We start from the raw sequence: 17,854 nt of genomic DNA on the forward strand, positions 1-17,854 counted from the left end.
TTGAATTTCAGCCCTGGGCAGGTGTCTGGGCCTAGTGTTCCTCCCTGAAGTTGGAGTAGAGTAGAAAACTGCAGATAATGATTTTTCTTGTGGAACGGAATGATGCCTTCTTAAGATGAATGAGTGGAGAGTAAATCTGCCCAGGTTGTGGATTCCTAAGCACCAAGGGACCTCAGCTCTGGGGGCAGGACCACCCAAACAGGCCTCTCTTTCCTCGTGATCCAAACCCACTGGGAAACAGGAACAGATGGTTGCACTAGTGGATGAGCACACGTGCACACGCATGTGCACATGCACAAGTGCGCACACACACACACACACACACACACTGCATAGTCTGTTGACCAATGGTCTACAGCATTTCACTGCTGAAGATTTCTGTTCTGATTTTCAGTCAGTCTTCTGGGTGCTTGTTTGAGGTAGGGGTGACGGTCGGAAGGAGGGTGGCTAAGAAGTGGGCAGATGTCCCAAGTGGAAGATGTCTATGGAGGTGGGGAATTGGGAAGAGGGATTGCAAGTCGCTGACTACAGCAATTGTCCTATTTACAACCCTTCACATGGAAAAGCCCATTGAAAGTGGAAAGAAAAGGGCATGGTGACAACAACTAGCTCAGGAACCAACCAGATAAGTGTCAAGACCTCTTAATTTGGAAATCCTGCTGCACTCTGCACTTACTTTCTCTCCAAAGTTTTGTCTTGTATTTATACACTTTTCCCTTCAATAATTCTTCTCTTTGTCTTCCCACTTCTAACCCAGACACAAGCAAGTCAATTAAAGATGTTTTTCCAGTTGACACATGAGTGAACTGAGGTACCCAGATTAATATATTTTTTTTAGATGAGGCAACCCTCGGTTGACCTCACAGACTGCAAGGACCTTGTCAGCTTACAGTCTCTTATTTTATTTTAATTTTATTTTTTACACCTACAGCACCTGGTCTTCCTAGGTGGTCTCCCATCCAAGTAGTAACCAGGCCTGACCCTGCTTAGCTTCTGAGATCAGACGGGACCAGGCTTGTTCAGGGTGGCATGGCCGGAGACCCCAGATTAATTTTTAATGGGATTTGCCTCCATCCTAAGTTAAGATGGCCAGTAGTCTGGATCTTGAGGTTGTGGGATGGGACTCACAGGGATGGCGAGGGTGCTGTGTGTTGCACTGCTCCTGTTGCCACCATCAGTGAAAACACAAATAATACAGATATGATTAGCAAAGCCAGTGTTGTCCCATATTCATCTTGTCATGTACACTCAAGCTGTAATCTTTCTAATATGTATGTAAATCACTCACTGACAAAGAAAGAGAAGGGAGATTTTTAAACAGACCTACCAGCCTACTGTTGCCACATTGTTTAGTGTCTGTCACCTGCAATGTCCAAATTGGAATTGGCTGTTAGGTCTGTTTCCCCCTGCCCCCCCCCCTTTTTTTCTTTCTCTTCCCTCTCTAGAGGTTTCCATATTCAGTCTAAATACAGTTTGTCCTGCTTTGGAATTCTGGGTGATTGCTGAACATGAAAACACCTGGTCTTTAACCTGAATTCCAGTTCCATTTCATTATTCCCTTTAAGTACATTTTCTCTTTGAAGTTTACCATCATTTTAAAGTTGCCACAACTAAGACCAAATTCAAGATTTCCTCTCCAACCGTACCCTCCATGCCGATTCCCAGCCCTGAGCCTTTCCTCGAATCTCTGTCTCTATTAGCGTCACTATCACTCTTTCAATAGCCCATAGACTGAGCCTTGGAATCAGTCACCTCCTCTCCCAACATAAGTCAACACCGTGGCTTGGCAGTTCACCTGTCACAAGTAACTCACAAGTTCTTGCTTTCTTGACCATTCTCTCTGCTGCCATCATAGCCCATACTCTCCTTACCTCACACTTGGATTACTATAGCAGCATTCTGACTGGTCTTTCTTCATGCTGCCTCCTCCCCACCATGTGATCCTTCAACACCGCAGACAAAGGAATCTCCTTAAAACATCTTTCATTATGTCACTTGCTTGTTCAAGAGCCCGTTATTGCTCCCTTTTGCTTATGATATCAAATAGAAATTCTTTTCTCTGGCATCTGAGGCTTGCCTTCTACTCTATTTCTTCCTGATCCCCAAGTTCCACTAGTTACCTTATTCTCCCTGTCCTGCTATATCTCACTCAGAGCTTGCTCCTCTCTTTGTATACTCATCTTACTGCTTTCCCAGCAGCCTACAATAGCCCCCTTTTCTCCACCTCTGCAAATCCTTCCATCACATCCTCTAACAAGCTCAAGTACAGCCTCTTCTGTGAAGCCTTTCCTGATCATTCTAGCTCTCATTGGTTGCCCTCTTTTTTAATTATATTTTTTCCTGATTATTAAAGTAAAACCTATACATAGTGGGAAAACTTTGAGAATACAGAAAAATAAGATAGTCACTTACAATCCTTCCTCTTCCATTTTAGAATTTAGACCGTTTTCCCACCACAATTTAGCTTTAGATTACACTGTCTCATATTGCCTTGATTTCCTATATGTTCACCTTTTTCCTCAGAGAGTGAATTCTTCAGCGGCCCCTTTGATCCATGCGTTTGTCATGCTGGACACACAAACACATTGGAGGGACTCAACAAACCCTTGTTAGTGGATTGAGGTGAGATAAGCCATACATCATCCATCCGTACCAGTCCCTCTCATTGTCATGAGAAGAAGCGTGCATGCTTGGGTAGCCAACCATAGCTCTGCAAATTCCTGTTCCAGAGATGTACCAGAGAGAGGGGACTACACATTAAGAGACAGCTGGGAGTTCAGGGTTCATATTGCCCTTGAACTCTGCTGCCTCTGATGACTTAACCCCCTTGTGGGGTGCTGTTTTTTTCCCTCTGAAGGAAGCCTGTGGCTTTGAGGTAAGAGCTTTAAACTCATCCTGGTGGCCAGAATGAGCGTTTCCTGATATGCTGGCATTTACTTGCAAGAATCAATAGTCACTCCCTTTTGCCCGTCATATCAAATTGAAATCTTTCATTCTGGCCTTCGAAGACCATCTGCCAGTTCACTTTCCTTCCCTTTCCCATTTCATCAAGGTCTCTCTCGTGTTTTCCCTAATTATCCCTTTCACTTGAGCCAAGTATCTGGTGCGCCATACCCTCAAAAAGCAACTTCCCTAATGTAAGGGTGTATGACAAAAGGTTATTTGCTATCTATCATCCCCCCACCTTAGTCCTAGGCCCTGTGCAGCCTAGATCCTGTATCTTGAATCTTGTCCCTTTTTTTCTCCACCACAAAGGTTCATGGCCCAATCAATATGTGCTGTCATTGACCTCAGGCTCAGTGTGCGACTTTCTCAGTCCTTGTGTAATAATTTTGTATTAAAATGTCAATATGTGCTTGCAATTATATTGTTGTATGAAAGTGTTCCTTAGCTAGTTTCTATCTGGGTTCTGTAAACATTAGGCAGAGTGTGTACTCTGGAGCCAGGCTTACCACTTACTGCATTTTGTGATTTCAAAGACACAATTTTAACATTTCTAAAACTGAAATGCTTCTTACAATCCATGCTGCATTGTAGTTTAGTTGGAGGCATTTTTTTTCTCAGAGAAACCTAAGAAAATATTGCCTCACATCTAGAGTCAGTGAAAAATATGGTACTAAGATATTTAACCTCTCTGAGGCCCAGCCCTTTTGTCTGCAAATTACTTACATCAGAGGGATATTGTCATGAGGATTCAAAGATAATATTTGTATAGCACTTAGCACAGGGCCAGGCACTTTGGTGGGGCTCAGTAAATGTCAGCCATTGTAATTACCCAACTTTATAAACTATAAACCCCTCAAGGGCAGGAACATGTTTTTTTTTCTCTTCTAGAAGATAGTATGATGTGAAGGGTAGAAAAAGTTTCCCTTTCCAAAAATATCTTTTTTACTAGACTGCCAGACAGCTGAAATTTCAACATTAATCACTCCTTTGCGTTAAGGCATTATCTCCTGAAGACCTCTGTTAAAATGCAAATATGTCACTTGGGATGGTAAGGCATTAATTCATTAGCATTCATGATCTCATTAGTGCAGATCAGTATATCAGATTAACTAACAGGCACCAAGAAAACCTTGAGAGCCCTAGTAAGAGGCTAGTGAAATACATGACTAAAGGTGGGAGTGGAGGAGTAAGGGGGTCAGGAGCTTGGGGCCACCTCCAATCTGCTCTTGCATTGGGGAGTTTTTTTTGTTGTTGTTGACAAGATTTTGACTCTGGTCTGTGGTAAACTAGGGAGGATCTGAGTGACAGAGACAACATGAGTGGGAATAAACGTGAGGTTGGAAGAAAGGTCAGTCCTTAAAGGTCATTTAGTTCAGTCTCCCCCTCAAAATTTTAACTCATCAGTAAGACATTCACTGCCTCCTAGGGTAGCTTATTCCATTGTTGAACAAGTCTAATTAGAATATTTTTTGATTTTGAGCTGAAAACAGCCTTTCAGTAACTTCTTTTCTTCTTCCTCTTGGCAGTCCCTTTAAAATAGTCATGGGCCACTTAGTGATGGGGATATGTTCTGAGAAAAGTGTTGTTAGGTGATTTTGTCATCGTGCGAACATCAAAGTGTTAACTTACACAAACCTAGGTGGCATAGCCTATTGCGTCAAGGCTACAAGCCTGTACCACATATTATTGTACAAAATAACATGAAATTAAATCAAGCACAAGAGAAATGATGCAATCAGGAGACAAACACGAGATATATGAGTCTGCTGGTAGCATAACCAGCATACATACTGTTTTACAGCAAGCATTTTTTGTAAGTAGAAAGAGTATACTCTAAAATAACAATAAAGCATACTATATAGTAAATATGTAAACCAGTAACATAGCTATTTATTATCATTATCAAGTAGTATGTACTGTACATAATTGTTCATGCTGTATTTTTGTAAGACTAGCAGCGCAGTAGGTTTGTTTATGCCAGTATCACGATGGATTTGTGAGTAATGTGTTGTGCTATGACATTATGACATCTACATCACTAGGCAATAGGAATTTTTTAGCTCCATTCTAATCTTATGGGGCCAGTGTTGTATAATGCAGTCCATCGTTGACCGAAATGTCGTTATGCAGCACATAATGAGTATAGCTATCACATTTGTTTCCTTGTCTGTCTTTTTACTTTTATTTGACTTTTTTGGCTAAATCTACCTAATTTGCTCAATTATTCCTTTTGTGGTATGATACCACAGCTGAGCTTCTTAACTTAAAGGTCTATGAACCTCCTGAAATTGTATGTAAAATGTTGGCTAAGCGTACCTACATGTCTTCCCCCAGGGTTCATAGCTTTAAATAGTGATAACAGTTTGGAAATAGTGATAACAGTGGTCCAAGACCAAGAAGAGGCCTTATCCTATTGACTTTATAGCATCTTAATTACTTTGGTAACACTCCAATTTGTGAAGATTCTTCTTAGGGGTCCTGCCCAGAACTGAATAGTCTTCCTGGGGTGCTCTAACCAGCAGAGTACAGTGGACACAGTGCTTTAATGACCACTTTGGTATTGCACCATTCTCACTTTTGCAGAACTCTCAGTTTAATGGATGAATGTAAACATCTTGTTCCCTGGTAACCAACCCTTACCAAGATTAAGTCACCTTTTTCAAAAGAGCAGCTTACTGCCTACCCCTCACATCACCACACTGAAGAGCATCTTAGTTCTTTCAACAGGAGCTAGTGGAGGTCCCTTATAGGGATTTGTCTAGTCATGTTACTTAGAAAGCTAGCAGAGCAGCAGTGTGACTGGCCATAGCTCCCAAGTTTTCTCTAGTGCCCCCATTTTCTAAATTCTGTGCACTGTAAAGAGGGGACTGGAGCTTACTGCTAGCCTTTTTTGAGGCAGTAGGCCCAGGGGGCTTTAGAGGATGGAGTTTGGGGGGATGGTGATATCAGTGGAGAACAAAGTCACGAATGTCAAATGCTTCAGGAATAACGAGCTCTTAAACATGAGTATGCCAACATGAGAAATAGACATATTTGGGGAGATAGGCTCTTCTCTATTTACTTCATTCTAGTTGCCCAGACAATGCACAAAAAAGTTAAATATTAAAGGTACTTGGGCCTATATGGGATAGGAGCAGGGCAGCTGGTGAATGACAATTGCCTATAATGTGTGACATGGGACAACCTATTGATTAATCCAGTCCAACTGTCACCACCTCTACTAACTGTAAGGGTACCTACTTTCTCACCATCACAGTCACTCTTTTAGGTGTAAGTACTGAAGACTGTTGTGAAAATGCGACTATGTCATCTGAGAGGAGAAATACATCAAATAAAACACTCATCCTGTAAGCTGCTCTACAAAAAGAAAAAAAAAGATTTTATGGCCAAATAAGTTTGAGAAATGCTTTTACCCCTCTTAGATCTTCACAATGCATATTAGCATTAAAGGCTATGAGAAGTCCTGCAGTAGAGAAACCTGCTAACATTTTTTAAGGTTTCCAATATGCATTTGACCACAGATCACCATCCTCTTTTCTTCCTCAGAAACAGTCTATTAGCATTCTCACAACAGCTTTGAAGAACTCAGCTTTCACCCATGACCCACTGTTTTGCATCCGGCTGCACAAATGACTCAATGCACCCAAGGTTATGCAGAAATGAGACAAGGATGGGTGAATCTTGTTGTGAATTGGCTATACGAGACTCCCGAGACAGGGAGAAAGTACTGGGTGTTTGAGAGAAGGGACCTTAAAATGAGGACGAAAACAAGACAGAGGATGCTGGAGACGAGCTTTCCCCTACCTCACAGTTTTTCCACTGGCCAGCCCTGGTAGATGCCATGCTCCTAGCTCTGAGCCATCAGTGAACAAAGCAGAGCAGCTTTGGCTGGGCCAGGACACTGCAGGGCCATTTGTGGTCATTGGTTTTTCAGCTGGGACTTTCCACTTTCATTTCCTGCCCACTGCTCTCCATTCCCTCCATTGGCCTCTGACACAGTTTCAATTTCTCTATTAGTTGATCCATTTCTTTCCTCTTCTCTTCAGTGAGACTGAGGAGGCTTTCGAGTTTGCTGCTGCCAAAGGGAGGAATGAGAGCATGGAGTGGGGTCAAATGAAAGGAAAAAAACATGGCCTCTTCTGCAGGGCCTGGGGCGAGTCTGTATTTTCCCTGCACCTTCAGAGCAGGAATGGGCACTACTATGTCATCATAAGAAAACCTGGAGTCATACAAAACTCCTACCTTTTGCCAAGAGCACTTAGAAGGAGTTGAGGGTCAGAAAGGCAGGGGACGCCCTCTGGGAACCAGAAGGATGCAGGGTGAAGGATTCCAGCTGGTATTTGTTGAAACTGGTTCAAGTTGGAGAAATACATGGATGATTGATAGATAGATAGATAGATAGATAGATAGATAGATAGATAGCGGTGTAGAGAGTGCACAAACTACATGTGTATAAACAGTAGTCCCTTCTTATCTGATGTTTTACTTTCTATAGTTTCAAGGTCAATCACAGTCCCAAAATATTAAACGGAAAATTCCAGAAGTAAACGATTCATGACTTTTAAATTGTATACCATTTGAGTAGCATGATGAAATCTTGCTCCATCCTGCTGTGTCCTGCCTGGGACATGAGTCATTCCTTTGTCCAGTATACCTACACTGTATATACAGTACAATAAGATATTTTGAGAGAGAGACCACATTTACATAACTTTTATTACAGTGCGTTATAATGATTCTATTATTAGTTATTGTTGTCAATCTCTTACTGTGCCTAATTTGTAAATTAAACTTTATCGTAAATATGTATTTATGTATAGGAAAAAAACATAGTATATACAGAGTTTGGTACTATCTGTGGTTTCAGGCATCCAATGGGGGTCTTGGGATATATCCCCTGTGGATAAGAGGAACAGCTGTATGTACATGTCTATATGTGTGAAAATAAATGTGCAAGGTGTTGAATCTTTTTCTGACTAAGGATGCCTATGGGACATCTGGACCTTTGCAGGGGCATATCAGGATTACAGAAGTGACTTGTCAGTAGGGCAAAGGGATAAAATCCCTGTAGTGCCATAGCCTTTTATCATCAATGAAATAGATGAGATGGAGCTTGGTCATTTCCCTCCATGCAGGGTATAAGAGTGTTCTTATGTATGCTGTTAGTGCACATACACGTGGTCGCCTGTGAGGATTGACCCTGCAAAAGGCTTCTCAGTACATCCATTTTAACCCCACCTCCTCTCATACTGCCCAAAGCCCAGAAGGATTTTCTGGTACTGATAATCTCCCTAGGAGCTGATCTCGACTAGTTTGAATGTTTCTAATGCCAGTGACTCAAGCTCCTTGCTAGGCAGTTTATTCCACTGCCTAACTTCATTGAAGTTAGGAAATGAGTTTTTCTTTCTACTCACTAAATTCTTTCTATTTTTAGATATGAAGATGCCAGGCTTTCTCTCTCTTCCTCTCCCTCCCCCTCTCCCTCTCTCTCTCATCTCCTCTCCCTTTCTCACACCAGGTCATTAAGGCCTACAGTAAAAGAGACCTCCAGGATTTTCTTTGGAGCCTCAAAATTTTCTGCCCATCTCCTGCTCTAGGACCAAGATTTCCTTTTCTATGACATATGTGAGCTTCAGCTTTGCCTGTCAGGAGAGCCCTTTCCATCTTTCCTTTTGATTTCACTGTACCTTCTCCCCTGCAAAGACTCTCTCCACGATCCAGAAACTGCAGAAAACCTGCCAAATACCACACTTCCACCTCACCCCCCCCAGATTACCCCTTTGGAAAGATCAAGACTAGATCATTATGCAGTGAAAGAGCCCATGCCTGCTCTGCATCTCCCCATCCCTGGCAACCCAGAGTAGTGTCGTTAAATGAATGAAAAAAACTGAGGCGTGGACAAGATATCCCAACAATTTTATACTGCAAGTATGGTTTCAGGATTTGCTTGCATCCAGTGTTATGCTAGATGCCATGGAAAACTGAAGACTATGACATGGGTCTTGCCTTTAGGACACTTGTTCTCTAGCTAGAGAAAAACAAAGGAACTTCCAGGTGAAACGTCTTTTTCATTCAATCAACAAATATCCAATAGGTACCTCCTGCGTGCCCATCCCTGTCATAGGCACTGGGGACAAAATGGTGAACAGGACAAAATATCTCTGCCTTTGTGAAGCATATGTTTTCATGGGAACACATGTTTAAAAAGCAAACAAATAAATCTTTGCTACTTGTATTAAAAAGTTCCAGGAAGGAAAGAGACAAGGGTCTGGGATGGAGAGTAACAGGGAGCTACTTGAACTGGGGCAATTAGGAAAGGCTTCTCTGCAGAGGTAACATTTAAGCTGATAATTGAAAGGCCTGAGGACAGTCCACACCGAATGCCTCAGACAGAGAAATCACACTGGCAGAAGGAAGTGGGGAAGCTTTTTGAGGAGATGGGGTTTAGCTGAGTGAAGTGCATGAAACAGAACTTTGACCACTACCTTTGTGGCATTGGTCCCACTCTGGTAAAACTGAGAGATGCACTTCCACTCAAGTAGAGAAGTCATAGTCTTCTCCTCGGAATCTGAGATGACCACTTTAAGAGGAATGGTCTTCAGGATTTCTCCAGATAATCTGACTATAAAACGCTTTCTATGCCACACATAGTAGTTTCCAATTAGAAACGAAGTTTTACAGGTAGGACAAAATCAGGAAGATAGAATATGAGTGGAGGAAATTAGGGGATTATTGTAGTCAGAAGTAGAAGTTATGTGATGAATGGAGAATTATATGTAGGTGGGGTTCAAATTATGGTAAGGGTTATGAAAAGGGCTTTGGACTTGATCTAGTAGGCAATAGGAAGCTGCTGTTCGTTTTTGAGTAAAGAAATGAAGACAGAAGGAAAGAAAGGAGAGTTCCTGATAACTTTTGATAACCAGAATCCCTCTTTCTGCCCAGTAAATGTGAGCTCCCATAAGGGAATATGGTTATGCAAATCCTAGCTCTACTGACTTACTGACCACTTATTGACTCTGAACGTGGGCAAGTTACTTAACTCCTCTGTGCCTCAGTCTCATCCAATGTAGAATGGGGTTATTTTTAGTACTAAATAAGTTAATCACTGTAAATTGCTTAGAACAGTGCCTGATGTTTAGTTAATACTCAATAAACTTTACCATTATCCAAGGAAGAAACTGGCATGAAGGGTTACAGTCTGGATACTACCATGAACCTTGAGTTGTTCTAGTCACAATTTGATCAGCTGGGTTTCCAAGAAACTATGAACATTGCCTGAGCTCAGGACCCAATGTATGTAAAATAAGTGTGGACCCTTACTTTAGATGCCTTCCACTGGCATCTGAAATCCTCATTGTTCTTTAGTGGTCATCCAGAGATTCAAGCATTTTAAACTGAATTAAGCTATCCTCTTATCCAGCTATTTAAAAAATGTTGAAAATTAGGTAACTGGCTATTGTCACCTGGTATAAAGCAGAGTTTTGAGGGAATGGAATACAGGATGGTATATTAGTTATCTATTTCTGTGTAACGAATGATCCCAAAACTTAGCCATTTAAAGCAATAAACATTTATAATCTTACAGTTTCTGTGAGTCAGGAATCTGGGTATATCTTAGCCAGATGCTTCTGGCTCAAAGACTTTCATGAAGTTGTGGTCAAGCTGTTGGTCAAGGCTATAGTATCCGAAGACTCAACTGTGGCTGAAAGACCTGCCACCAAACTCATTTGTGTGGTCATTGGAAGGCTTTAAGAGTTTCAATTCCTTGCCATGCCATGTAGGCCTCCCCATGAGGCTGCTTATAACATGGCAACTTGCTTCCTCTAGTATGATTCATGAGAGAGACAGAGAGAGAGACAGAGAGAGACAGACAGAGAGAGAGAGCGTGAGTATGTGCATGTGACCAAGGGTAGGCCAACCCAAGGAAGAGGCCACAGTCTTTTCTTTTCAATTTATTTATTTATTTAAATTAGTTTCGAGTATATAGTACATTGGTTAGACATTTATATAGTTTATAAAATAATCCCCCTAATTGCTCATTCTCTCCTCTGGTTTTCCACTTAGCAAATATATTAATGCTAACTGCATTCCCTATACCATTCTCCCCATCCCTGTGACCATCTATCAACTACTAATTTGTACTTCTTTAACCCTTCACCCCATTCTCCCAACCCCTCTAATCCCCTTGTCCATCACCAAATTGTCCACTCTATTTGTGAGTCTGTTTTTGATTAATTTCTTTTTGTTCCTTAGATTCTGCATATAAGTGAAATCGTATGGTATTTATCTTTCTGTCTGACTTATTTCACTCAGCATAATAACTTCTATGTCCATCCATGTCATTGAAAATGGTAGGATTTCATTTTTTAATGACTGAGTAATATTCCATTGTATATATGAACCATAATTGCTTTATCCAGTTGTCTGTTGATGGGCATTTAGGTTGCTTCCATATCTTGGTATTGTAAATTGTGCTACCATGAACATTGGGGTGCATATGTCTTTACAAATTATTGTTTTGGTTTTCTTTGGATAAATACCCAGAAGTGTAATGGCTGGGTCAGAAGGTATATCCATTTTTAATTTTTTGAGAAACATCCAGACTGTTTTCCATAGTGGATGTACCAATTTGCAGTCCCACCAACAATGTATGAGGGCTCTGCATCCTCGGCAACACTTATTATTCTTCGATTTATTGATGATAGCCATTCTGACAGGTGTGAAATGATATCTCATTGTGGTTTGCATTGCTCTGATGATTAGTGACCTTGAGCATCTTTTCCTATGTCTATTAGCCATCTGTATTTCCTCTGGAGAAATATCTGTTCAGGTCTTTTGCCCATTTTTTAATTGGATTTTTGTTGTTGTTGTTTTTGTTGTTGAGTTGTATGAGTTCTTTATATATTCTGAATATTAACCTCTTATCAGATGTATCATTAGCAAGTATCTTTTCCCAAAGAGTCGGATGTCTTTTTGTTTTGTCGATAGTTTCCTTTGCTGTACAAAAACTTTTTAGTTTAACGTAGTCCCATTTGTTTATCTTTTTTCTTTTGTTTCCCTTGCCCAGGGAGATATATCTGAAAAGAAATTACGGTTAGTAATATCAAAAAGTTTCCTGCCTATGTTTTCTTCTAGAAGTTTTTTTGGTTTCTGGTCTTACATTTAAGTCTTTAATCCATTTTGAGTCTATTCTTGTATACAGTGTAAGAAGATGGTCCAGTTTCTTTTTATTTTATAGGTATCTGTCCAATTTTCCCAACGCCATTTATCGAAGAGACTATCTTTATCCCACTGTATATTCTTACCTCTTTTGTCATATATTAAGTGAGTGTATAGGCATGGATATATTTCTGGGCTCTCTATTCTGTTCCATTGATTGATGTATCTGTTTTTATGCCAGTACCATGCTGTTTTGATTATGATAGCCTTGTAGTATAGTTTAATATCAGGTAGTGTGATACCTCCAACTTTGTTCTTTCTCAAGATTGCTGTGGCTATTCGGGGTCTTTTATGGTTCCATATAAATTTAAGGATTATTTATTATAGATCTCTAGAGGTCACAGTTTTTTTATAACCTTATCTTGGAAGTTATATTCCAACAATTTTGCCATATTTTGTTATTTAGAAGTGAGCCACGAGGTGTAGTGCAAGCTCAGTGGGGAGAGTATACACAGAGTGTGAGTAACCAGAAGTGGAGATTATTGGGGCCATTTTAGAGGCTGTTTATCACATATGGATAAGGATTGATGGTAAATGGTAAAAAGACCATCTACCATCAATAGAAACTTGAAATAGAAATAGAAACTTGAAATACCCTGTGTAATCCAGGTTAGCATAGTTATTGGACTTAGTGGTAGCCAAAGATATTGGATACCAAAATAGCAAAGAGAGAAACCAAAAGGTGGATGGTATCTGAGGGGTGTTTAACCCACATCTAGAGTTGCCAAATATCCTGGAACCCTCCTCTGATCCAGGCCCACATTTGTACATAAGTATCAGCCTCCCTTGCCCTTGCCCACAAAGCCCAGCCCTGTGGGTGTGGCTAGAGAGACAGGAGGCAGTTGGGATAAGTCACAGGGAATCTGGTGGTAGCAGAAGCAAGAGAGGGGAATGCAGGTTTGTAGTTGGGAAAGTTGTTAATTTTGGCTTCACACAAGGGGCTAAAGCAGAAGGGTTCGTCATTTCTGCTGAGCTAGCCCTTGGCTATTCGCAGAGTGGTGAGCTTGGCTAACAATAATGAAGGACTGTGTGGACTGTAGGTTCTGTTGGGCCTAATGGGTATGAGGCCTTGGGGAGTGCCCCCAGCCAGCCCTTGGTAAAACAGTTTGGGTACCTCCTCCTCCCAATCCTGTAATGCCATCCTGGCTGTATCACTTGCTGATTTTGTGATCTAGGGTAAGTTGCTTTATTTCTTAGTGCCTCCATTTCCTCCCTTGCAAAATGGAGATAAATAGCCCCTAGCTTACAGGGTTGTTGTGAGGAATCTGTGAGCTTATGTAGGTAAAGCACCAATAAACAATAGCTGTTATTACTTATACACCCACCTCTGATTCAGGGCATTCAGCCCAAATAAAGCAGTTCTCTCCCAGTGCAGGACTCTGCTTCCCAAACCAATCAGAGTTTCTCTGAGTGTAAGAGCCTTCTCTTGCAGAGGGCTTTACATGGATTTACATGGGTTAGGCGCTCTAATGATTTCTACTTTACATAAGAAGAAACTGAGATTCAGAGAGGTGAAGTGACTTGCTCAGGGGCACACAGCTAAAAATAAGTGGCAGAGTAGGGACCATAACCCAGATCTGTAGTACTTTCAAATCCTTCCTTTTTCTCTTACCTATAGTTGGTTGGCTCTGAGCACAATTTTGGGATGTGATGGAGGTAGACGGTAGGGTCAGAGATTGGCTACGGAAGTAGAAGGCTTTGGGTCAAGTTCATATAACCATTTGAAGCCCCACAAATTTGATTTTGCAGTATAATTTCTACTGTATTTCTATGTGATTGAGCCAGGAGTAGAAGTTGTAATATGTATAATGACATTCTCCTACCCTCACCCCCCCACACACACACTCTTTTCTACCAAATGGCTACTTTCATTTTGAACATATTTCTGAGATCAAGAAAACAGGGAAGGTGATGTGTTTGAGGATCTGTTCAAATTGCTAAGCTATGAGAGCACAGCCATACTCCCAGAGATGCAGATACCCTCTCCTCGTTACCAAGGGAAACCTCGGGTCCACAGTGGGAAGTGAGGATCTGGGCTTGCCACAGCTTGCCCTGGCCTCACAGCTTAGGGAAAACTCACCCTCTCCTTTATCTACAATAGCTGCAGAGAGGGAAGAGTTTGAAATCCTCCAAGCTGGAGGTAAGGAATTAGGAATTGAGAAGATTCCAGAATTGAGGGTTAGTCTGGAGAGAGGGAGGGAAGGTAAGGAATGTGCAGATTGGAGAGGTCAAAAGAGGATAAAGAAGAAGGATGAGGAGTAAGAAAAGCTAAGGGCAAGGGAAGAGAAAATCAAGGAAGAAAAGAATTTGAGAGCCATGAAGAAATGGAGGAAAGATGAGGAGGGCAAACTCAGATTGCAAAATATGGGAGATACTGAAAGGGTGGACTCCAGAGTTGTCATACAGGAAGAATGTAGGGGCAACAATGTCCTTAATTGAGAGCTTAGTAGATTTTTCTAGAAGCTTCCTTGGGACATGGTTTTTTCTTAGGCTTCTTATTTCTCGGGGTTAGTTTTCAGGGTGGTAGGTGCTTGTTAGAGATTAATGGAGAAGGGTGGTTCCTCACCAGGCACCCCTTGGTGCTGCTTCCACTAATGAGCAATATTTATAAAGTACCTACTGTATGCCAGAGGAGATGAGATTGAAGAAAATCAAACAGCAAGAAGTTAAAAGGAAAAAAAAAAGCAACAGGGTTAAACTGCCCTTAAGGGAGAGGGCAGAGATGCTGATGGAGGTTTTCTGCTCAGTAGCCTGCAGAGGACATGTTGACTAAATGAAGGCCTGGTATGGGAGACTCCCAAAGGAGAACGGGTGTATATTCTAGAATCCTATTTTAGAAGACTATCAGGCCCACCTCCACCAACAGAAGGACTAGCTCTGAATTTAGAGTAAAGATACCAAATGTGTCTGGATGTGTGTGTGTGTGTGTGTGTGTGTGTGTGTGTGTGTGTGTGTGTAGTCTGCATGTGAGTTCTCAGAAAGGAACATTTTTTCACCTGGTACAGAGATACATTGCATACTCAGGTGGTAGTGGGTCTTCCTTTGGCCTATGAAGGTTGTTTAATATCAGCTCTCTTCTTTTCTTAGCTGCCTTCAAGTGTCTGCTCTGCTCTGTGGAAGAGGGGCACTGTCTGGCAATGTGTTCTTGTTTTTCACAGTTCCTTTTTCCTCTTCCCCAACCTTAGCCCGAGCTGCTATTTCCTCAACAACATCCATAGGGGAAAGCGATCATTGGCTGAAAAAGAATCTCTGAGCCAATGAAATGTCAGTTCAGCCATTGTTTCCAAATGCCTAAAAGAGAATGGTTTATAGATGGAGTGAAACCCCTGTTGACCAGAATATTTGCAAATGTAGTTTTCTTGTTCATATTTTCATTTCAATTTATTGTTGAAATTCTCTCTAAAGTCTGAGGCCTCTTGCCTTAGAACATAAGGCTTAGGGAAATGAATTCTGTGTTTGATGCCTTAAAGACCTTGCTTTCTAAATGTCAGCCCAAATGTTTAAGATTACAGGAAGATGGTAAGCTATAGCAGTTAGAACACTGAATTCTACAAGTCAGAGGACGTGGGTTCCACTGCCAGTGCAGCCACATACATGCAGTATGATTTTGGGCAGTGGCTTATCCTTTTTAGCCTCGATTTCCTCATCTATAAAATGGAGTAGTAATATTTTTATAAGATAAAGTATAGGTGAAAATGCGTACAGAACTCAGATGATCTCCTGAAAATTAGTACTAGAATTATTCTCCCATGCAGGCTTATTTCCTTATGCTTTGCCTCTTTCTCCAAATGCTGAGTGAAGAAAAAATGTATCTGATCAACTGATATATCAGAAGATTGGATTTTTATGGGCTGAAATTTCACCATTTGTCTCATTTCTTCACTTGAAATTTAACCCCTATGGACATACCATGTCCACCCCAAACCATTCAGAGCCCTTAGCTCCCAGTTTATTTGTGAACACCTTACCAATGCTTAGTCATGTTCGATAATAATGCCAGTGTTGGTGCCTTTGTCACTCCACTACTGGGCCAGGCTTCAGGTTCAGACAGTCACACCTCTTTGAGACCTCTGGACAAGCACAAGGCCTGTCATTTAGTGAGTGCTTAATACCTAGTGACTGCTGGTCCTGGTATCATTATTTTGTAGGGGCTACCTAGTCACTGGGGAATACAGTAGGAATAAACACAGAGTTTTCAATGCCATTCTGATTGATACAGTTGGATACATATTCATGGCAAGGGGGATATTGGAGCTGGAAGTGACCTGACAGATAAGGAAACCCAAGTCAGACACTCCTAAATCAGGCAGTAGTAGGCCAGAGGCAAATCTAAACAATCGCTCTTCAGGAGCAGATAGGAAGGAGAAAGGGAGGCCAAGAGGCAAAAGCTGAAAAAGGTTGTGGTTTGGGCTCAATCCTCGTCCCCAGCCCTTTCTCATCTGCCCATTAGCTGGGATTACTTCAACTGGTTAGGCTGAGGGTTTGGGATAGGTTAGGAGTCCAGGCTTAGCTGACTTTGGGACTGTGTGCCCTCAAGAGAGAAGGGCAGGAATGAGTCAGGGCACCCATGCTAGAGGACAGCCAGAGTGCATCTAGCCAGGGATTAGGGCAGAGAGTAGCGGTGGTGGCATACATATCCCTCCTTAAAGACATCTGGCCTACCCCCCAATTTGGCCTGAGGATACGGGAGGTATTCGGTATTGGCTTTGCCCCCAGGGAATCTCTTTGAGACCCCAGGAAAAAGGAAGAGCCAGCTGTGTGTCCCAGGACTTTTGGAACCTTGGTTTGGTGTTCCTGCAGACAGAGCTGAGCTGTGGTGGTGATGAGGGCAGCGTCTACTGCAGAAAGAACTGAAGAGAGAGGCTAGGCTACTGGCTCACTCAGGATATGACTGTTGTATAGAAATATTCCCATCTGGATAGTTCTAGAAAAGCAAGTCTGGGTAATGATAAACTATGAATTTTATGCATGAGCTGAATGAACATTGAAAAACTTCAGCCCCAAGCTCCTGGCTAGCATCTGAGCCAAATCCCACTTGCACAGCATTTAATCAGCTTCCTGACAGATCCCAGTAAAAGGGAGATGAATTTATGAGATTGATTAGCTAATACCCAAGTGTTAGGCTTACTCTGTGATCCACAAGCATCAGGCTGGGGCCTCTAGACTTTCTGCTGCTCAGATTCTGCAGCTGCTGCCATGGCAGGTGGGCCTGGGGGCTGCTCCCTGGGGAGGGCGCTGAGCTGAGCTATTCCTGCTCTCAGGCTCTCTCCCCAGCCTGAGATGTATCTGGACCTTGGGAAAGAGTTCTCCTCTTTGCTTTACAACCCCCATTATGGCATCAGCTAGTTTTTCACCCATCTCCACCTCATTCCAAGGATGCCCTCTTCTCTCTACCAATCCAAAGCATGCTAGTCCTTCAGGACCTTCCCGGAGTGTCACCTACTCCAGGAAGCCTTCCCTGAATATCAGAGCCCTCATTGCGCTTTCCCTTCTCTCAACTCCAAAGGCTCAGTATTATCTGAATTACAGAGAATCACAGACCATAGTTAGAGTTAAACCAGAATTTAGCTAGTTGCATCCATCCCCACTTGTAAATGTTATATTTTTTAAACCACAAAAGCAATATGTGCTCATTATAACAAAGTCAAAAAATAGAGACTTAAAGAAAAAATGTATTTCCCTATCAAGC

General features: G+C 41.8%; 1 protein-coding gene and 1 pseudogene across 3 annotated transcripts in view; one reads left to right on the forward strand and one right to left on the reverse strand.

Annotated features, from left to right (window-relative positions):
* FRMPD3 (FERM and PDZ domain containing 3) overlaps positions 1-17,854 on the forward strand; it is a 130,330-nt gene that overhangs the window by 9,897 nt on the left and 102,579 nt on the right. The gene's annotated exons all lie outside the window — the stretch shown is intronic.
* LOC118608304 lies at positions 923-1,041 on the reverse strand (annotated as a pseudogene).

Source organism: Rousettus aegyptiacus, unplaced genomic scaffold (genome assembly GCF_014176215.1).
Source record: "Rousettus aegyptiacus isolate mRouAeg1 unplaced genomic scaffold, mRouAeg1.p scaffold_m13_p_9, whole genome shotgun sequence".
NCBI classification, from domain to species: Eukaryota; Metazoa; Chordata; class Mammalia; order Chiroptera; family Pteropodidae; genus Rousettus; species Rousettus aegyptiacus.